The sequence below is a fragment of the Dasypus novemcinctus genome, chromosome 6, assembly GCF_030445035.2.
Source record: "Dasypus novemcinctus isolate mDasNov1 chromosome 6, mDasNov1.1.hap2, whole genome shotgun sequence".
Taxonomy (NCBI): domain Eukaryota; kingdom Metazoa; phylum Chordata; class Mammalia; order Cingulata; family Dasypodidae; genus Dasypus; species Dasypus novemcinctus.
Genome location: NC_080678.1, coordinates 46,603,151 through 46,627,573, shown reverse-complemented (window position 1 = coordinate 46,627,573; position 24,423 = coordinate 46,603,151).

Sequence of the window (24,423 nt, the reverse complement as noted above, 5' to 3'; positions counted from 1 at the left end):
TGGGGGTACATGGGACCTCATATTTTTTTAATGTAACATTAAAAAAATAAATAAAGGAAAAAAATAAAATAAAAAGATTTTGTAGGATTAATATACATTTGTTCAGCTTCAAAGGAAAATGGTCTTATATATGCCACTTTACCCATATTCATATTTCACATAATGTATATTTTACATAATATATTTAGTTCAGCCATATGGTATTTGTCCTTTTGTGTCTGACTTGCTTCACTCAATGTAATGTCTTCCAGGTTGTTCCACATTGTCATATGTTTCATGATTTCATTTCTTCTTATTGCTCCATAATATTCCATCATGTTATAATCCACAGTTTGTTTATCCATTAGTCAGTTGATGGATACCTGGGATGTTTCCAACTTTTGGATATCATGATTAATGCTGCTATGAGCATCGGTGTACAGATGTCTATTTGTGTCAGTGCTCTCAGTTCTTCTGGGTATGTAATGAGCAGTGGCCTTGCCAGGTCCCATGGCAAGTCCATATTCAACTTCCTTAGAAACTACCAAATTGTCCTTCCATAGTGGCTCTATCATTATACATTCCCAACAGTAAATAAGCATTCCTATCTCCCCACTTTCTTTCTAGCATTTACAGTTTTCCTACTTTTAATAGTGGCCAGTGTAATAGATGTGAAATGATATCTCATTGTAGTTTTGACTTGCATTTCCCTAACTGCGAGGGATGTTGAACTTTTTTTTTCATGTGTTTCTTCACAATTTGTATTTCTTCTTTGGACACTTGTCTTTTCAAATCTTTTGCATATCTTTTATTCAGATGGTTTTTCTTTTTATTGTTGAGTTGTATGATCTCCTTATATATCACGGATATTAAACCCTTATCATATATGTAATTGCCAAATATTTTCTCCTATTGAGTTGCCTGCCTTCATGTCCTTTGAGGTGAAAAAGTGTTGAATTTTGAGGTCCCATATATCTATTTTTTCTTTTGTTGCTCATGCCTTCAGTGTAACGTTTGAGAAACTACCACCTACAACAAGATCTTGAAGATATTTTCCTACATTTTCTTCTAGAAGTTTTATAGTTGTTGTTTTTATATTTAGGTCTTTGATCGATTTTGAATTAATTTTTGTTTAATGTATAAGATAGGGGTCTTCTTTCCTTCCTTTTGATATGGCTATCCAGCTCTCCCAGCACCATTTTTTGAATAGACTATTCTGGCCCAGATGGGTGGGCTTAACAGCCTTGTCAAAAATCACTTGACTGTAGATGTGAGGGTCCATTTCTGAGTTCTCAGTTTGGGTCCATTGGTCAATCTACCTGTCCTAAAGGTAGTACCATGCTGTCTTGCCACTGTAACTAAGTAATATGTTTTAAAGTCAGAAAGTGAGAGTCCTCCAATTTCATTCTTCTTGGTTGAGACATTTTTGGCTATTCGGGCACCTTCCCCTTCCAAATAAATGTGATTATTGGCTTTTCAATATCTACAAAAAAAAAAAAAGGCTGCTAGGATTTTCACTGGGATGGCATTGAATCTATAAATCAGTAGAATTGACATCTTACTGATGTTTAGTCTTCCAGTTAAGAGCATCAAATATCCTTCCATTAATTTAAGTCTTCTTCAGTTTCTTTTAGCAATGTTTTGTAGTTTTCTGAATACAGACACGTCTTTTATGTCTTTTTATAAAAGATTTATTTTATTTCTCTTCTCCCCCCTCCCCACTGTCTGCTCTCTCTGTCCATTCACTGTGTGTTTCTTTGCATCCACTTGCACTGTCAGGCATCGCTGAGAAACTGCGTCTCTTTTTTGTTGCTTCATCTTGCTGCATCAGCTCTGTGTGTGTGTGTGTGGTGCCACTCCTGGGCGGGCTGCACTCTTTTCATGCAGGGCGGCTTTCCTTGCAGGGCACACTCCTTACATGTGGGGCACACCTATGCGGGGCACCCTTTGTGGCATGGCACTCCTTGTGCGCAGCAGCACTGTGAATGGGCCATCTTGCCACATGAGTCAGGAGGCCCTGTCTATCGAACGCAGGACCCTCCATATGGTAGGTGAACACTCTATCAGTTGAGCCATGTCCACTTCCCTTATGTCTTTAGTTAAGTTTATTCCTAAATATTTGATAGTTTTAATCACTATTATAAGTGGAATTATTTTTATTTCCTCCTCAAATTGCACAGCAATGTTGTATAGAAATGCTATTGGTCTTGTACATTACTCTTGTTTCCCATCATGTTGCTTATTTTATCTTTTAATTCTAATAGTTTTGTTGTAGATTTTTCAAGATTTCTAGATATAGGATCATGTCATCAGTGAATAGTGAAAGTTTTACTACTTCTTTTCCTAATTGGGTGCCTTTTATTCCTTTGTCATCCTAATTGCTCAAGCTACAACTTCTAGCACATTATTAAATAATAAAGGTGACAGTGGGTATACTTTTCTTTTTCCTGATCTCAGTGGGAAAGCTTTCAGTCTTTCACCATTAGTACAATGCTAGCTGTAGGTTTTTCATATACACACTTGACCATATTGAGAAAGTTTCCTCCTATTCCTATCTTTGGAGTGTTTTTATCAAGAAAGTGTGCTGTATTTTTTCAAATGCTTTTCTGCATCAATTGTGAGGATCATATGATTTTTCTTCCTCAATTTATCAATGTGGTTTATTACACTAATTGATTTTCTTATGCTGAACTCCCCTTGCATGCATACCTGGGGAGAAAACCCATTGATCATGGTGTATAATTCTTTTAATGTGTTTTTGATTTCAGTTTGCAAGCATTTAGGTGAGGATTTTTGCATGCATTTTCACTAGAGATATTGGTCTGTAATTTTCTTTTTTTGTAGTATCTTTAACTGGTTTTGATATTAGAGTGATGTTGGTTTCACAGAATGAGCTTGGTAGCATTCTTTCCCGATCAATTTTTTTGAGAAACTTGAGCAAGATTGGCATTATGTCTTTATTTATTTTTTAAAGATTTATTTTTTATTTGTTCTCTCCCCTTCCTCCCCACCCCGCCCCAGTTGACTGTTCTCTGTGTTCATTTGCTGCATGTTCTTTTGTCCCCTTCTGTTGTTATCAGCAGCATGGGAAACTATGTCTCTTTTTGTTGTGTTTCCTTGCTGCATCAGCTCTCCGTGTGTGCGGCGCCATTCTTGGGCAGGCTGCACTTTCTTTGCCGCTGGGTGGCTCTCCTTATGGGGTGCACTCCTTGCACATAGGGCTCCCCTACACAGGGGCACCCCTGCGGGGCACGGCAGTCCTTGTTGTTATGGGGGGAGGAATGGGGTAAGGGGGGTGTGGGGTATATGGGGACCTCATATTTTTTGAATGTAATATTAAAAAAAGAAATAAAGACAAAAAAAAAGTAATTACTGATAATGCAGGACTGTCTTCTGCCATTTTGTTATTTGTTCTTTGTAAGTCTTATGCCATTTTTGTTCTTCAATTATTCTGTTAATGCTTACTTTTGTGTTTACTTGATTTTTGAAAATGTACTTTTTTGAGTCCCTTCTCATTTCCTTCTATATGTTTTTCAGACTTTTTTGTGTGGTTACCATGGAACTTACTTAAATTTAACATCCTAAAGTTGATTTGATATGAGCATAACTTCAATAGCCTTCACTAACACTGTTCCTATACCCATTCATCCTCCTACCATTTTTGTTGTACTTGTTACAAATAATATATTCCTTTATACACTGTGTATCATAAACTATAGATTCATCATTATTTTTCATGCATTTGCATTTCAGAACCTGTTAGAAGTAAAAAGTGGTGTTACATACCAAAATATAGTACAATAGTGCTGGCTTTTATAATTAACCAAATGGTTACCTTTCTTGGAGATCTTTATTTCTTTATGCTGCTTTAAATTACTGTCTAATGTATTTACTTTTTAGTTTGAAGAACTCCCTTTAGAATTGCTTGCAGGGCAGGTCTAGTGGTGACAAACTCCGTCAGGTTTTAAAATAAATAAATTAATTAATTTTTAAAAATGTGTGAATGTCTTAATCCCCCCCTCATGTTTGAAAGATACTATCACAGGATATAAAATTTTGGCTTGCAATTATTTTTTTTCAGCCCTTTAAATATTTCATCCTACTGCCTTAATGCCTCCATGGTTTCTGATGAGGAATTGGCATTTAATCTTATGGGGTTTTTTTGTACATAGCATGTTGTTTTTCTCTTGCAGTTTCCAGTACTCCTTTCTGGTCTTTGACATTCAACAGTTTGACCAGTGTGTGTCTGACCATGGTTTTCTTTGAGTTTATCCTACTTGAAGTTTGTCATTCTTCTTGAGTGTACATATTCATGTCTTTCATTAAATTTTGGAAGTTTCCTGGCATTATTTCTTACCTTCTACCCCTTTCTCACTTTCTTCTCCTTCTGAGACTTCCATATGTATATATTGCTATACTTGATGCCACCCCATAGGTCTCCCAGCCTTTGATCACATTTTTTCATTCTTTTTTCTTTCTGATTCACTGTCAAAATAATTCCACTCTTCCCTTCAAATTCATGGATTCTTTCTTCTTCCAGCTCTAACCAGCTGTTCAACCCTCTGGGGAATTTTTAAATTTAGTTCTTGTCTCTTCAATTATAATATTTCTGTTAGTTCCACTTTAATATTTCTATCTGGGTTTTTTTCAGATTTTCATATTTGTCATTCATTGTTTTCCTATTTCTGTTAGTTCTTTCTCCATGTTTTTCTTTATCTCTTTGAATATATTATCATTTTCTTTAATATATATTATACTTATATTAGAGAAGTTGTGAGCTTACAAAACAATCATGCATAATGTGCAGAATTCACATACATCACCACTCCACCAACACCTTACATTGTTGTGGAATATTTGTAACAGATTTTGAAAGTACATCATCAGACTATTACCACTAACTATGGTCTACAGCTTAGATCTGGTATATTTTTTCCATACATTCCCTATTATTAAGGTCATATATTAGTATTGTACATTTGTTGTAATTCATGTGAGAACACTCTTGTGTTTGGACTGTTAACCACAGTCCATCTTTTACTACATGATTCTTTGCATTATACATTCCCATGCATTGAAAAATCCATCTAATGTGTATACTCAGTGGATCTCACTTTCATCAGAGAGCTCTGCAGTCATCACCTCAGTAAATTTTTGAACAATTTTCTTTAGTCCAAAAGGAAAAATCCCATAACCCTCTATTTTTGAACCTTAACTTATAGTACCTTCTTTGACATTGATGCTAGAATATTAAAATATTGCTATTAATTGGGGTACATAAGTTACAATAATTGTATTTTCCCACATATCACCATATTCTTACTGCCTTGTAATAGAACATTCTTGTATTTTTGTTATTAAGCACAATCCTCATCCACTACTGGATTTGCTATGTGGTCAGCCCCTAGATTATTTATTAGCTTTCTATCAATTAATATTACATATTTATAGACTGCCCCTTTGCCACAATCCCATTTATAAACCAGTTATGTTTATATAATGTGTTTCCATCAACTCTATCCATTTCCACACTTTTCCAGTCAAGCTAATTAAAAATTCTAAACATATTAAGCATCAGTACCCCTTTTCAGCCCTCATCCTACCTCCTAATTACTTATACTCTAGGTTTTAACTCCATGTTTTTATTTTTCATATTTAATTCATATCAGTGAGATAATGCAATATTTGTCTTTTTGAGTCTGACTTATTTCACTTAGCATAATGTCTTCAAGATTCATCCATGTTATCACATGTATCCAAATTCATTTCTTCTAACAACACTTTAGTATCCCATTGTATGTTTACCACATTTTGTTTATACATTCATTGGTTGATGGACATTTGGGTTGTTTCCATTTTTTGGCAGTTGTGAATAATGCCACTATGAGCATTGATATGCAAATGTCTGTTCATGTCAGTTTTCAGTTCTTCTGGATATATTCCTAGTAGAAGGATTGTTGGATCATACAGCATTTCTATATTTATCTTCCTGTGGAACCCCAAACTGTCTTCCACAGAGGCGGCACCATTTTATATTCCTCCCAACAGTGAAGGAGTGTTCCTATTTCTCCACATCTTCTCCAGCACATGTTGTTTTCTTTTTTTAAAAAATAGTGGCCATTCTATGAGGTATGAAATGATAACTCATTGTCGTTTTGATTTGCATTTCCCTGCTAGTGAAACTGTATGTTTTTTCATGTGTTTTTTCACCATTTGCATTTCTTCTTTGGAGAAATGTCTAAGTTTTTTGCCCATTTTTAAATTGGATTGCTTGTTCTTTTATTGTTGAGTTGTATGGCCACTTTTTATAGTATGGAAATCAAACCTTATCAGATATGTGGTTTCCAAATATTTTCTTCCATTGAGTGGGCCGCCTCTTCACCTTATTGACAAAGTCCTTTGGAAAAAAATGTGTTTAAGTTTGAGAAGGTCCCATTTATCCATTTTTTATTTTATTTAAAATATGTTTTTATTAACATTGTTGAACTTATAAAACAAATATGCACATGTGTGGAATTCCCATATAACACCCCTCCACCAACACACTATATTGTTGAGCAACATTTGTTTCAAATCATGAGATAATATCATCATACTAGTACCACTAAGTATGGTCTATATCTTACATTTAGTATATTTTTTCTATACCCCTGATTTTTAAAACAGTGCATCTTTGGCATTGATGTAAGAATATTACAGTACTGCTGTTGACAATGTCCAAAGGTTACATTAATTGTATTTTTCCTATGCTTCTCCACATTCTTGCCACCTTCAATAGTGATGTATATTTGTTCTAGTTCATAGAATGACATTCTTGTATTTGTACTATTAACCAGAATTCTCATCCACATCTGGGTTCATTAAGTTATTCAGTGTCCTGGTGTCAAGGACACCAGGAGCTTCAGTCCCTAGATTATTCTCTAATAGCTTTCTTTCAGTTTCTTTCTTTCAATTAACATTTATATCCCTAAACTACCCTTTTCAGCCACAATCCCATTTATATACCAGCTGTGTTAGTTCTACTCAATATAATGTGTTACCATCAACTCTATCCATTTCCACACTTTTACAGTCAAGTTAATTAAAACTTATACATACACTAAGCATCAGTACTCCTTCTCGGTCCTTCTCTTATCTACTAATAACCTATACTCCAGGTTTTACTTCATGCATTTATTCATCATATGTAGTTCATATTAGTGATACTATGCAATTTTTACTTTTGTGTCTGGCTTATTTCACTTAGTATAGCATCTTTAAGATTCATCCATGTTATCATATGTGTCCCAATTTCATTTTTTCTTATAGCAACTTAGTATTCCACATTTTGTTTATCCATTCATCAGTTGACAGACACTTGGGTTGTTTCCATCTTTTGGCAATTGTCAATAATGCTGCTATGACCATCTCTTTTTCTCCTGTTTTTCAGAAATGGAGTTTCCAACTCCAGCACAGAATAGCTTCCGAGGTAGCTTGGGCCACCAGTGGAAGATGGGCACCAACCTCCGCAGCATGGAGTACTCTACTCACAAATATTCACTGCAGATGGGCAGTCTCCCTACCATTCTTTCAAGGATGTTGCAGGATGTTCTTCTGGTCTCCTGGGCCCCCCAGTCAGGTGCTTTAGATAGCTCTGAATAATTACTAACTGCCCTATAGGATGAGTTGATTCTTGGATCTCCTTATTCTGCTACCAACTTGGTTGCTTCCACTTAATTAAAATGTGACACAGAGACATGAAATAATCACATGCTGTTTGAAAAACGGTGTGGATAGACTTGCTCAAGGCAAGGTTGCCACAAATTTTTAACTTGTGAAAAATGCAGCATCTGCAAAGTGCGATAAAATGAAGCACAATAAAAAAGGTGTGCCTATATTTTAAATTAAAGTATGGCCCTACTAAATAAGGTTGGTCTTAACCCAATTTACAGGAGGCCCAATAAAGAAAGAAACCAGAACAAGAGTCAGAGAAAGCCCACCATTTAACCATTTTTCCTGTCATTGCTTATACTTTCTGTATAAGTTTTAAGAAACCACCAACTACTACCAGGTCTTGAAGCTGTTTCCTTACATTTTCTTTCAGCAGTTTTATGGTTCTAGATTTTATATTTAGTCCTTGATCCATTTTGAGTAAATTTTTGTATAAGGTTTGAAATAGGGGTCCTCTTTCTTTCTTTTGGATATGGATATTCATTTCTCCTAGCACCATTTGTTGAATAGACTGTTCTGCCCCAGCTGGGTGGGCTTGATAGCCTTGTCTGTAGATGTGAGGATCTGTGTCTGCACCATTAATTTAGTTCTATTTGTCTGTCTTTATGTGAGTACCATGCTGTTTTTAAGACTGTAGATAGATAATATGATTTAAAGTCCATAAACGAGAGTCCTCCAACTTTGTTCTTCCTTTTTAGGATGTGGGGATCATTTTTTAAAAGGCTTCATCTATTTTATCCAAAATCTATTCTTCTTCATTGGTGGTTTTTGAAATTTTATTTTCATTTTAATGCATCTGCATTTTCTCCTTCTTTGTTTGTATTGTAATCTTTAGTTGTACAGTATGTACTTTAATATTTTAAATAATATTTTTATCCCTGAGCTATCTGTTACTTAATGTTATATCCAGCTAGTGATAGGACAAGATATTTCCTTGAATATCAGGAGATAACAAAAACAACAACAAAACCAACAATGCAAAAACACCTTTTGTAACCTTTGTAAATTGTTTCTTCATTGACCCTTGGCCTCATTTATAGTTCAATACTTATATCATGAAGATCAGCTTGAGATGTAAGTGTGGACCCTCTCCATTCTTTTCTGAGCCTGTGTCTTTTCTTGGGCTTGCATTTGTGGCCTTAGGAATTCCCCAATTTAGAGGAATCCAAGGGCACCCTCTGCTTCCTATGAAATAGTCTTTTCCCTTCTCTACCTGCTCTATTTTAATGTTATAGCTGTAATCCTTTGTCCCATGCTACTCTATAATTGTTTCTTAAACTGCTTTAGCTGTATGGAAGCTGCATCTGCCTGTAGGACAACTTTGGGAGGGTGAGCCAGTGATAAGTTTCCTGGTTCAGTCCTTCTGGCTGTCACCTGATAAATTGGTATTGACATACAGGCACCCTGTATGTGTATAGGGGTTACTCTGCTCCCTACAGAGCTGGGGCCGTCACCCACAATGCAAATGGAGACCAGCTCCCCACTGCACTGTATAGAGGTTCGAGGAGGGGCCAGCAAGGACTCCAGGAGCTTCTATTGTTTATAAGTTGCATTTTCTTGACTTAGCACTTATCAAGTAATCTTTTAAATGTTTTCCAGAGTTTTGAGGAATATGGCTCTGTAAGTTTTTGCTAGTTGTTCAAACATATTGTGGGGAAATGAAACCCTGTAGCATCTTATGTCACTATCTTAGTTGTCCAGAAATTTCTCCTGATTTTCTTGCTTTAAGAAACGTAATTCTCCTGGAGAGAATGTGGATGCCTCTGACCTACTAGGAGAAGAATCATCACATATAAGGAAGTACAAAAATGGAATATTTTAAGATATATTGGGCAATATATCAATAAATCAAGTTTTCACAATGTTATGTTGCAATCCCTATTTTGATTGCTGTTTTCTGCTTGGAGAGAATACTTCAAGGTATTCAGTCATTACTTGTAATCCATATGTCTTCTTGTACCTAATCAGTCAAAATCCTTTGCTTATACTTTTTCCTGCTGATCCCAGTCACATCCTCACAAAATTCCATTGGTATGGATCAAATGATGTACCTCCTAAAGTTATGTTCAGGTTTCAATCTTCACTACTCTGGTTATGAATCCATTTGTAAACAGGATCTTTGAAGCTGTTGCTTTTGATTAAGCTGTGGCCCAACTAAATAAGGGCAGATCTTAATCCAGTGTGGCTGAGATTCTTATAAGTAAAGGAAACTAGACATAGAAACAGAAGCCAGATATAGAATGAGAGAGAGAGAGAGAGAGAGAGAGAGAGAGAGAGAGAGAGAGAGAGAGAGAGAGAGAGAGAGAGAGAGAGAGAGATTGCCATATGACAGATGATTGTCATCTCCAGAATACTACTGGCATTGGAGAAAACATGGCCTTGTTGACACTTTGAATTTGAACTCCTAGCCTCCAAAACTGTGAGCCAAAAAAATTCCTGTTGTATAAGTCTACCTGTGTATGGTGAGTTTCATAGCAACCCTGGAAAACTAAGTCACCCATTTTGTTTAGTCCATACCATTTGACTGTGTTGACATGGGAGATTAAATCAATTATCATATATATCTGGCCAAAAACCTTGGTCTTTTGGGTGTTGGCTTTAAACAGGATTTGGAAAAGGATTCATGAATATAAATTCAGGACTTCTCCTATAACATTTCTTTCTAATATTACCTAGAGTTAATGCATGGCACTCACAGATTTTGCAGAACATATTCAAAATCACTGTTTTCCTTACTTCAGCACATAAAGGGCCATAAAAGTCTTTAACAAAGATACAGATGAAGCTTTGTAAGTAGCCATAGGAAGCTGTGTTCTCACCAGACTTCATTCTATTTCCAATTAAATCCTAATTAGAAGTCATAATTTAACTGAACTGCTTTAATACTCCTTAAGCTATGAAAGGCTTATTATGGTTGTTTAGGAATCCATGGGTTTTGAAATAATAAAACTGCTTTACTTTGATGTGAAGATACTTTTAAATATAGAAGAGTCAGCTGTATATGGTGGTGAAAATCAAGGCATAGTTCATAAAGTAGGCTTTCTGTAGCAAATCAACTTCCCCTCCTTTATCCATCTTTTACTCTGCCCTGATCATCTCACACCCTTGCTTCTACCTATGGCTTAAATTTTCTGTTGGCTACAAAAGGTAGCCTCAAATTCTTACCTAGCACATGTGACCTTACCTAACCTTCCTAAACCAATGCACCCAAATATGCCATCACTTTCAAATCTCTTCCCACCAGTCATAGTCTTAAGTCAGACACAAACATTTTCCATGACATGAACCCAGAGATAGTGTCCCTCTTCCATGTTGATACACACGTTATTTTCTAGGTGGGCTGTCTTTTCTCACTTTTTTGCATCACAATTACTAATCATCTCTAAGACTCAGCATTCTGCTGGGGTTTGGATTTAGACAGCTTTAGGTTTGAGTGCCAGTTCGAAAACTATTTATTGGCTTTGTGACTTTGGATAAGGCACATGATTATCCTACCATCACCTGAAATCAAGTTCCAGCATTATGCTTGGAAGAAAAAGAAAAGAAAATAGAAACAATCACATGTTTATGGCTGTGATCATAGAGGAGCAAATTGAAGAAATTAGAGACTATTCCTTGGTGTTAGGATTTGGGGTAGAATTCAGTATTTCAGGTTCCTTTCAATTTTTCTATATTAAAAAATGACAGTCATTCGAAAATGACTATTTGAATGCCTTGAGAAATGTGATTTTACTGTAGCAGTTTAGTTGCAGTTGATATTGAGTATTAATGTCCTCCAGCCAAAGGCCAAATATATATCTATGGCTGAACAAGTTGGGTTTATTACTCATTGGAATGAGGAAGAACATATATCACAGGAATCATGGGACTTCTCAGTAAGAGGATGTTAGAAAGATCCAATGATAAGATTTGGGCTTTGATTGAGTGGTTTTAGAAGGATCTAAGAAGTGAAGGTTTGCTCTATTTTCAATGCTGTCTGAAAGTAGAGCAATTCTATAATTGGGTATCTCAAACAAACTTATCTATAAGGAGGGCAGACTAGAATAGGCTAAAGTAAAAATTAGTAAAGAAGCATTAGTCCCTTATATTAGCCAGGTGAAGAGGATGTTTGGTATTCTGTGTGTTGTGCAGGGACCTTGTTTTTGTATGTGTTTAGACAAAATTATGGAGTGACCCTATTTTATTTCAGTTTATCATGGACTTTGAGTGACAGTGTCTGATGTTGTTCTGTGCAACTGTTTATGTCCAACAGGAGAATAACACAAACATAGCCTCACTGTGAATGCCAGGGCAGCTTTAAACAATATCAAGTCTTGAATGTTAAGTGTCAGACTTAAGTTCTCAGATGCTTTTTCTTTTTCTCATGAGACAAAAGACAGAGAGATCATGTAAAAAAGTATTTCTGTAGTTTATGGTCTTTTGGAAAACATTTGGAGAGAAATCACATAGAAACATGGTCACCTTTCTGGAATCTTCTGAGTAAGACCAACTTAGAGATGGTTGGATGCAAACAGGTAGGGGCTGAAATTTGACATGCTTTATCCTCTGAAGAAAGAGAGAGAAAAAGAGAGAGAGAGAAAGAAAGAGAGGGCGCAGGAGCATGCAAGTGTGCTGGCTTTGCTAAAATGCTTCCAGAGGTTAGTCTGGAGGAGGATCCATAGTAGAGTTAAGGAAAGGGGTTGTTTCTTCCATTTTGTATATCCACTCATCTCCCCTCCACCTCTGTATTTCTTGGTAGCCCTCTTGTGATGGTTAGGCTAACATGTCGACTTGGCCAGGTTATTGTGCCCAGTTGTTTGGTCAAGGAAGCTCTGGGCTAATTGTAATCCAAGGACATTTATGGACTTAGTCATCGGTGAGTTTATGGCATAGATGGCTGATTACATCTATGATAAACCAGGGAGATTGCCATCAGCAATGAGTGACAGTTTACCCAATCAGTTGAATGTCTTAAAAGGGAAAGTGATTTCAGCATTAGAGAGAAGTTCCCAGCTTGTCTTTGGACAGCCAATGTCTCCCAGGAACTCATAAAAGTCCTTCACCAGACTTTCACTGGAGCTCCTGGTTTGCAACCTGCCTGCCGAATTTGGACTTGTGCATCCCCATGGTCATGTGAGAGAATTTTATAAAGTCTCATACTATTTACAGAAAGCTCCTGTTGATTCTGTTTCTCTAGAGAACCTTGACTAATACACCTCTAAATATGAGACTCTGTAGATGACTGTGAGTCTCCAACTAGGCCTGCTTCTATTTCTGAATGTCATTTTCTGTGCTAACTTTTCTTCTCTGTTGAATGTTTTGCTTACATTTTTCAAAATGTCAAATTTAATGTACATTTAAGATACAAAAAGTCTAAAGAAAAATACAAAATATTAATATAATTACTATTCAGCTTTGAAAGAAAAGATTAACTACCTAGGTTCCTCTAGTCTAGCCTTCCCTAATTATGTAACCTCTGTTCTACCCAGAAGTGGCCATTATCCTTAATTTGATGTTTCTTTATATGTATTTATTTAGAATTTTTATAAATATGCATATATCACAAAGCAATAGGTTTTGCTGTTTAGCATGTTTTAAAATTTTATATGAGGAGCTTCATATATATTCTTATTCAATTTACATATTTGTCCTACATTTTTGTCCTACATCTCCTACATGGAGATTCATCCATGTTGATCCACAAAGCTCTACTTCACTCATTTTCTTTGTTTTATGTTATTTGCATTTCCCAGTTGCTAACATAAATACCATGCAATGGGTTGGTTATGAGGCTAGGAGAAGTTCAAAATTAGGTCTTCAGCAAGGCAATGCTTTCTCCCCAAAACTCTGGAATCTGGCATTGGCTGCCAGTGATCCTTGGGTCCTTGGCTATTTCATTATATGGCATGCACACAGTGCTTCTTTTCCTTTTTTTTTTTCTGGGTTCCATTCTTGCTGATACCCATGTTGTTTTCTCTCTCTCCCCAATTTCCTTTGCTTAAAAGGATTGCATCCATACTAGATTAAGACACATCTGCATCTGCATTCAGTTTGCGCACTTTAATAACATCTTCAAAAGTCCTGTTTATAAATGAATTCACACCTACTGGACCAAGGTTTCGAACCTGAACATGCCTTTTGTGGGGGACATGATTCAATCCCCAACATAAATCAATTTCTTTTCAGAATATGCTCCAATTTGTTTCCTGACTTTTCTGTTGTTGGGCATTGATATTAGTTTCTTTTTGTTGCAAACAATATTGCTAAGAATGTTTTTGCACATATTTCTTGCTTTACAAATGGGTGAAATTCTATAGGATTTATATCTAGGTGTGAAATTTCTGAGTCATAGAGTATTTGTCTTAAACTTTAATTTTCTAAACTGACCATGCCAATTAACCATCCACCAGCAGCATAGAGAAATTACCCACTCTCCACAGTCAGCCAATGTTTGATATTGTTGGACTTTAAAATTTTCATAATATGGTGGTGTAAAATGGTATCATTGTGGTTTTCATTTATTTTTTCCTATAGTGAAATTAAGCAATTTTTCACACGGTATTCATCATTTATGCAGCATTGGTCATCTAAATTGGCTGCTCATATGATTTTCCAGTTTTTCTATTGGGTTGCTAGTTTTTTTTAATTGATTAGAGAAGTTCTTTGTATGCACTATATATGGTGTTTTGTTTTGTTTTGTTGCTTTTATGGTTGAAAATATCTCACAATATCTAGGTTATTTTAAAATTCTCTTTAGTATTTTGAAGAAGGAAGATTTTGAACTTTAATATGGCCAAATTGAATTTGGAAAGAGCTCAGGTGAAAGGTTTGGGCTCAGAGTCTCTCCTGTATTGTAGTGGGATGATGGCTAGAATTGGAACAGTAAGGTTCCAAACTTCTCCATATAAGTCTCTGGGGGGACATGGTTGGGATTCTTCACAACATGGCAGAATTGGGGTAGTTTGGCTGCTACTTGGCAATTCAAGATTCCAGTGGACTTTTCTAGCAAGCAAAGTAGAAACTGTATTGCCTTTAAATGCTTAAGAAACAATTCAGTAAAGGCAGCCTGGGGGAAAAGGATAACCCGATTTAAGTTAAAAAAAAAAAAAAAAGGCACAAAGCAAGGGAGAAAGTTCATTTTATAAAGATTTAGGTGGCATTCAAATTTCTGCAAACAGAGGATATCCTAAGGCCATGAGCAAGCACAGAGCCCAAAGAAGACTTAGGTTCAAAAAAGATGGAAAGGCCCCTGTACTTCATATTCACCTTTATCTGATCTTGGTAGGAGGGCTAAATTCTAAAGGAGAGCATCAGCCAATGCAAAACCAATTTTCAAAGACTGTGAAAGGAATTTTCTTTGTTTTGGTTTGTTTGTTTTGTTTGTTCCTGTCACTCAACTTCAATCATATCATTTCTTTTATACAAACTTAAGGAACAGACAACTCGGGGACTAAATTCTAGAGTTAACACTTTAAAGTGTACAATATACACCAAAATATTATGAGATAGAAACAGAAACAGGAAATGATGACCTATCCAAAGGAATGAAATAAAATTCCGGAAATCATCAATGGAGAAAACCAGACTTTGGGTAGACTAGAGAAAGAGTTAAAAAATGATCCTCAGTATACTAAAAGAGATAAAGGAGGATATTACTAGAGTTGAAGACCACATTAACTGAAATAAAAAATTTCCAAAAGGTGTTCAAATGCTAGTTAGAACCAGGACAGAACAAATCAGTGAACTTGAAGAGAAGACAATTGAAATGATTTGGACTGAGGCGCAGAAAGAAACAGATCCCAAAAGAGCTGAGAGACACCACAGAACAAGCCAATATATGCATTATGGGATTCCCAGAAGGATAATAGGGTGGAAAGAATATTTTAAAAAATGCCAGATAATCTTGCAAGTTTAATGAGAGCTCCTGAAGTGGCACACTCAAGAAGCCAAATGAACTCCATATCGAATAAATTCATTGAGAATCACACTAAGACATATTAGACAAGTTATTGAATGCTAAGGATAAGGTCAGTGATCTGAAAGCTGCAAGAGAAAAGCAATGTGCTCTGTACAAGGCAGCCCCACTGAGTTTCCTCATAGAAACCATGTAGGCAAGAGGGCAGGAGGATGAATGTTTAAAGCACTGCAATAAAATAATTATCAACCAAGAATTTTATATCCAGTGAGACTGTCTCTCAAAACTGTGGAGGAGATTAAGACATTACCAGATAAAAGCTTAGAGAGTTTATCAGTAGATCTACTTATAACAAAGGTAAAGGAAGCTCTTGAGACTGAAATGAAAGGATACTAGACAGTGGATCAAAGTAGCATAAAGAAATAAAGAAGGGGATTGTGGGAAGATGGCATCAGACTAACATGCAGAGCTCAATGCTCTCACAAAAGCAATGGAGAAAGAGCCAAAAGGTGTCAAGGGACCTCTTGTCGTGGTCAGCAGACCAAGAGCATGCTACAAAACTCACAGGAGGGTGAGGGACAGAGAGATAAAGAATCAGACATAACAAATGTGAGTTACAATGCCCCTGTGGCAGCCAGAAAGGGCTCTCCACACCACTCCCAAGGTATTAAGCCAGGGTAGAGACCCTGGCTCACTGCAGCTGACTGAGAGGGGAACAGACATATTTCTCCATTTCAGATGTTTCAAGAGAAAAGGGAGGGGAAGTCTGGAGATTTTTCTTCAGTAAATTTTACCAACAGAGCCTACTTTGAATTTCTGCTCTGGAGATACAATGCAGAAACACAGGAAAGCCTAGACTGAAACACCTCCTTGGAAAGATGCATTGATGAGTGCTATCTGATGGTTAGTCTTGAAATTGAATAGGCAAAATCTATTTTTGGTTCTCTCTATACCCTAACCCCTGGAAGAAAATCTCCCCATTAGTGAGGCCCTGGTAAAATTTTGATGACTTAAGCTGGGCAACTTTAAAGACTGAGAGTAAGTTAAACCAAATATCAAAGAAGAGCTGTAAAAAAGAAAAAAAACAATAGGCAAGAGAGAGAAACTGGCCATCAGAGTACATTCACCAACATATTGAGGTGCCTAGGCTTCAGCAGAAAATTATAAGCCATCATAGGAAACAGGAAGAGATGGCCCAGACAAAAGAAGAAACCAAATATCCTGAAGAGACACAGGATTTAAGACAATTAATTAGTGAAAATCACATGACTCTTCTATATCACTTCAAAGAATTTAAAGAAAATATGACTAAAGAAATAAAGAATATTAAGAAAACACTGGGTGAATATAAAGAACAATTTGGAAGCCTGCAAAGAAAAGTAACAAACTTTATGAGAACGAAAGACATGATGGCTGGGATTAAAAATAATTAAATGTGGGAAGTGGATGTTGCTCAAGCAGTTAGGTTCTGCCTTTCACATGGGAGGTCCCTGGTTCAATTCCTGATGCCTCCTAAAGAAAACAGCGAGCTGACATGATGGGCAGGCATGGCAAGGTGATGCAGCAAGATGACATGGAAAAGAGACACAAGAAGAAAAATACAATGAAAGACACAACAAAGCAGGGAATAGGGGTGGCTCAAGCAGTTGAGTGCCACCCTCCCACATTGGAGGTTCCAGGTCCAGTTCCCAGTGCCTCCTGAAGAATCAAGGAAGACAGACACAGCAAGTGCTAACAATGAAGGGATGGGGAGAAATAAATAGATAAATAATAAACCATAAAAAATAATTAGAGGCATGTAAGAGGAGATTTGAATTGCTCGAAGATAGAATCAGTGATTTCAAAGACAGAATATTTGAACTGGAAAAGACAGGAGAACAGAAAGAGAAGAGAATGGAAAAAGTGGAACAGAGTCTCAGGGAATTGAATGACAATGTGAAATGCCCAAACATTCACATTACTGGTGTCCCAGAGGGAGAAGAGAATGGAAAGGGGCAGAAAGAATGTTCCCGGGTATAATGACTGAAAACTTCCCAAACCTTTTGAAAGACATAAATATCAACTGTTTTTCAAAAATGAGGGTGAGCTCAAAATCTTCACAGACAAACAACACCTGATAAAACATGTTACCAAAATCTAAAGAGATGCTGAAGCCTCAAAGGAAAAAAAGAGGGGTGAGAGATCTGGAGAAGAGTTTAGAAATGAAGATTATTAGGAAGGGTAAACTAAAGGGTAAGAAAAGAGACAATAGAACAATATGACAACAGAATGCTGAAGGACAAAATGGATGAAGTAAGTAATGCCTTTACAATAATAATATTGAATGTTAGTGGTTTGAACTCCCTCATCAAAAGACATAAACTGATAGGATGGATAAAAACATATGAGCCATTAATTTTTCTGCAAGGGACTCACTTCAGACATAAGGAAACAACCAGGTTAAAAGTGAAAGGTTGGAAAAAGATATTCCACACAAATAGTAATAAAAAAGAGCTGGAGTAGTGATACTAATATTGGGAAAAATAGCTTTCAAATGCAAAACTGTTATAAAGGATGAAGAAGGTCATTATATATTAATAAAAAGGACAATTCACCAAGAAGAAATAACTATACTAAATATTTATGCACCTAACCTGAGTGCAAAACACATGAGGCAGATGCTGGCAAAACTGAAGAGAGAAATAAATTTCTTTACAATAATAGTTGGAGACTTTGAGACAACACCCTCAGTACTGAAAAGGACATTTTTATAGAGGATAAATAAAGAAACTAAGAACTTGAATAATATGATAAATGAACTAGACCTAATAGACATCTATAGAGCATAGTACTCCAAAACAGCAGGATATCCTTTCTTTTCAAGTGCTCATGGATCATTTTCCAAGATAGAGCATATGTTGGGTCACAAGCCAAGTCTCAATTAATTTAAAAAGCTTGAAATTATACAAAACACTTTCGCTGATCATAATGGAATGATGCTGGAAATCAATAATGGACAGAAAAGGGAAAATTCATAAATATATGAAAATTAACACATTCTTAATTAATCAGTGGCCAAAGAAGAAATTGCAAGACAATTCAGCAAATATCTTGAGATAAATGAAAATGAGAACAGAACATATCAAAATCTATGAGACATTGTATAGGCAGTGCTGAGAGGGAAATTTATATGCCTAAATGCTTACATTAAAGAAGAAGAAAGAGTTAAAATTGAGTATCTAACTGCATACGTGGAGAAACTAGAAAAGAAAAAAAACTTCAAACTAATCCCAAACCAAAGACAAAGGAAAGAAATAGTAAAGATCAGAGCAGAAATGAATGAAATCAAGAACAACAACAACAAAAATAGATAAAATGAAAAGTTGATCTTTGAGAAGATCAACACATTTGACAAATTCTTCACTAGATAGACAAAGAAAAAAGGGAAAAGATACAAATTTTTAAAAAAGAGAAATTAGATGGGAACATTACCCCTCACTCTGCAAAAATAAGAGGATACTATGAACAATGGTATATTAAAAAATTGGGTAATGTAGAGGAGATGGACAAATTCCTAGAAATACACAAACCACCTACACTGATGCTAGAAGAAATAGAAGCCCCAACAAACCAATCACAAGGGAAGAGATTGAAATAGAAATTGAAAACCTTTCAAAGCTGAAAAGCCCAGGACTGGATAACTTCAGAAGAGAATTTTACCAATCATTCAAAGATGATCTAAAACCAATCTTGCTCAAGGTCTTAAAAAAACTGAACAGTAGAGAATACTACCAAATTCACTCTATGAAGCCAACATCACTCTAATACCAACACCAGATAAAGATACTACAAACCCCCCCACACACAAAAAAAACCCAGAAAATTACAGACCAATATCTGTAATGAATATAGATGCAGAAATCCTCAACAAAATACTTGCAAACAGAATCCAAAAGCACATTAAAAGAATTATACACCATTATCAAGTGTGTTTTATCCCAGGTATGCATGGGTGATTCAACACAAGAAAATCAATTAGTATAATAAACCACATTGATAAATTGAAGAAGAAAAGTCCCATGATCCTCTCAATTGATGCAGAAAAGGCATTTGACAAAATACAGCAGCCTTTCTTGATTAAAAACACTTCAAAAGATAGGAATGAAGGAGACTTTCTCATGGTAAAGTATGTATATGAAAACCCTATAGGTAGCATGTACTCAATGGTGAAAGACTGAAAGATTCCCCCCCTGAGATCAGGGGAAAGACAAGGATGCCCATCATCACCATTGTTTTTTTTATTATTGTGTAAGACATTCTAGCTAGAGCAATGAGGCTAAATAAAGAAATAAAAGGCACCCAAATAGGAAAAGAAGTAAAACTTTCACTATCCACTGATGATATGATTTTATATCTAGTATCTCCTGAAAAAGCCCACAACAAAGCTACTCGAACTAATAGACAAGTTCATCAAAGTGAGGGGATATAAGATTAATACTAAAAAATCAGTAGTGTTTCCATACACTACTGATAGGCAATCTGAAGAAGAAATCAGAAAAAAATTCCATTTTAATAGCAACTAAAGCAATCAAATATTTAGGAATAAACTTAACTGGAAACACAAAGGACTTGTATTCAGAAAACTACAAAATATTGCTGAAAGAAACTGAAGAAGACAAATAAATGGATGAACATTCCATGTTCATGGATTGGAAGATTAAATATTGTTAAGATGTAATTCTACTGAAACTGGTTTACAGATTCAATGCAATCCCAGTAAACATCCTAACAGTCTTTTTTTTTTTTTTGCAGAAATGGAAAAACCAATTATCAAATTTATTTGGAAGGGTAAGAGGCTCCGAACAGGCAAAAAGAGCCTAAAAAAGAACAAAGTTGGAAGACTCTCACTTCCAGACTTTAAAGTGCATTACTTAGCTACAGTGGTAAGAACAGCATGGTTCTGGCATAAAGACAGACACATTGATCAATGGAACTGTATTGCAAATTCAGAAATAGACCCTCACATCCTCTGTCAAGTGATTTTTTGACAGGATAGTCAAGTCCTCCCTGTTGGGTCAGAATAAGACTATTCGATGAATGGTGCTATGAGAACTGCATGTCCATATCAAAAAAGAAAGAAAAATGACCCCTATCTCACACTTTATACAAAAATTAACTCAAAAGTTTCAAGGATCTAAATATAAAAGTGACAACCATAAAACTCCTAGAAAAAAATGTAGGAAAACATCTTCAAGATCCTTTGGCAAGCAGCAATTTCTTAATCTTTACACCCAAAACATGAGGAACAAAAGAAAAATTAGATAAATAGGGCCTCCTCAAAATTAGACACATTTGCACCTTCAAAGAACTATGTCAAAAGGGGAAAAGGCAGCCAACTCAATGGGAGAACATATTTGGCAATTACATATCTGGTAAGGGTTTAATATCCATGATATAAAAAGAGATACACAACTCAACAATAAAAAGATGAACTACCTGATTTTAAAAATGGGCCAAACCTTTGGAAAGACAATTGCCCAAAAAGAAATAAAAATGACAAAGAACCACATGAAAAAATGTTCAACATCACTACTGATTAGGGAATTGCAAATCAAAACTACAATGAGGTATCATTTCACACTTGGTAGACCAACCACTATTAAACAGTCAGAAAACTGTAAATGTTTAAGAGGCTGTGGATAGAAAATAACACTTATTCACTGTTGGTGGGAATGTGGAATGGTATAACCACTGTGGAGGACTGTTTGGAAGTTCCTAAGAAAGTTGAATATAGACTTGCCTTGCAACCCAACAATAACATTACTAGGCACATAGCCAGAAGAACTGAAAGCAGAAACAAGAACAGACATCTGCATACTGACGTTCATAGCGGCATTATTCAACATTGCCAAAAGATGGAAACAACCCAGGTATCCATGAGCTGAAGAACAGATAAACAAACTGTGGTGTATATACATGATGGAATATTATGCAGCAGTAAGAAGAAATGAAACCTTGAAGTATATGACAGCATGGATGAACCTGGAGGATGTTATGTTGTGTGTAACAAGCCAGACACAAAAGGACAAATACAGTATGATTGCACTATTATGAACTAAAGATATAATGTAAACTCATGGAGTTAATATTTAGAATATAGGTCACCAGAAAATAGAAGGAGTGTAGTGAATGGAAAACTGGGGGTTCAAATGTGCAGAATTGGTTAAAAGGTTGTTTGCTAATCTTTGGAAATGAATAGAAATGGTGAAAGCATTTCATGATGTTCTTAAACAGCAAAGCTAATATATACGTTTGTGAGTGGTTGAATGGGAAAGACTAAGGTCATGTATGTTACTAGAAGGAAAGCTAAAAAGTGTAACATGGGGCTGTCCAAGATAGTAAAAGCTCATGTAAAATACAAATATGGGTGATATGACATATATAAGAATGCTTTTACAAAATATAAATACAAGTATACTAGGGAGAAGGAAAAAGAATAGCATCTATGTGCAGCAGGGGAATCTTAGAGAGACTGAGAGGTGGTGAGTTTTGTTTGTTTTTTGTTTATCATTATTTTTATTATTGGAATAATGAAAGGGCTCAAGAATGATTGAAGTGATGAATGCACAAATATGTGATTACACCAGATGCCATTGGTTGTACCCTTTAGATGGATTTATTCATTATTAATATATATCAATAAAATTGATTTGTTAAAAAAAAGAAATGAAGATATCTGGTAAAGGTAACCATGTGAGTAATTATAAATTGAGAACTATTATATTTTAGTTTTTGGTATATAACTTCACTTTTTACTCTTTACATGTTCTAAATTGTAACTGCATAAGAAATAATGATAAATCTAAGGTTTTTTAGACATAAAATGCATTTAGATATAATTTGTAATAAGTACATTAAAAAGTAGGGGAATGGAGGAGTACAGGAATAGTATATGCTATGCTATTGAAGTTAAGTTTGTATCAGATAAAACATGATTGTTTTGGACTTAGGATATTAAATTGAAATCTCATGGTAACCACAAAGAATATATCTGAAAAATATATACAGAAGGAAATGAGAAAAAATGGTTTACTACAAAAATCAAGTAAGCATGAAAGTAGGCATTCATAGAAGAATTGAGGGACAAGAAAGGTACAAGACTTAAAGACCAAATAGCAAAATGGCAGAAGAAAGTCCTGCATTATAAATAGTAATTTTAAATGTAAGTGGAGTAATCTCTGCAATCAAATGCAAAGATTGGCAGAATGAATTAAAAACCATGATTCAATATATGTTATTTATAAGAGACCACCTTAAATTCAAAGAGACAAATAGGTTGAAAGTGAAAGGATAGAGAAAGATATCCCATACAAAGAGTAACTATCAGAGAGCTGGGTTAACCGTACTAATATGAGATAAAATAGACTTTAAGTAAAAAACTCTTGTGAGGGATAAAGAAGGTCAACATATAATGATAAAAAGAAGACGATATGACAATTATAAATATATATGCACCTAACAGAAAAAACAAACAAACAAAATATATGAAGAAAATACTGACAGATATGGAGGGAGACATAGCCAGCAATATATTAATAGTAAGAGATTTCAGTACCACTTTCAGTAATGTCTAGAACATCTAGTCAAAATATCAGCAAGGAAATATAAGATTTTAACAATATTATAAACCAACTATACCTAGCAAACATATAGGAGACTTCACCCAACAGCAACAGAATGCACATTCTTCTTTAGGGCTCATGGATCATTTTCCAGGATAAACCATATTTTAGATCATAAACTTTGATAGATACAAAAATAGTGAAATCATACAATGTGTCTTCTCCAATATATTAGAAATCATTAACAGAGGGGGAACTACAGAAATTAAACAATGTACCCTTAGACAATCAATTGTTCAAAGAAAAATCACAAGGGAAGATGAAATAATCACAAGGGAAAGGGAAATGTAAACTATCTTGAGAAAATTAAAAACAAAACCACAACATTCCAATACTTATGGGATGCAGCAAAGGCAATGCTGAGAGGGAAACTTTTAGTTTTAAATGTTTACATAAAATGGAAGCAAGTTCTGAAATCATAGACCTAATCTCACAACTGCAGAATCTATAATTAGAAATGCAGATTAATCCAAAAATGTGCAGAAGAAAGGAAATAACGAAGACTGGAGCAGAGATAAATGAACTGGAGAATATAAAATTAATAGAATCAACAAAACCAAAAGTTCATTTTTTGAATAGGTTATCAAAATCAACAAACCTTTGGCTAGAATGATGAAGTATGAAAGAGTGAATGCAAATAACTAAAATCAGAAACAAAAGTGGGACAATACTACCAAACCCATAGAAATAAAAAGGATTATTTGATGAGACTAAGAAAAACTATATTCCATTCTTTCATCATTTGTAGCAAATGTGTCACAACAATGTAAGGTCCTTGTGGTGAGGTGACTTATGGGACTCCTGTATTGTATGCATGATTATTTTAAAAACTCACAATTTCTCTGTGGCAGTTTGATATAGTTATGAATTCCAAAAATAGATATTGGATTATGTTTGTAAACTGGTCTGTACCTTGGAGTGATTAAATTATGATTAGGGTTTTGATTGGGTGATGTCAGTAGGGTATTGAGTCCCTACCCCTTGGTGGGTGGGGACTCACAGATAAAAGACATGGCAAAGGACAGAGTGGAAGTTGTTTTTGAATTTGGAGTTTTGATGTTGGACTTTTGATGATAGAGTCTTGAGTTGGAGCCCCAGGAAACAAGCACACAGAGGAGCTTGATTGTGAGGAAAGAGAAGCAAGATCCAGGAAGAGATAAACACTGAGCCCAGAAAGAA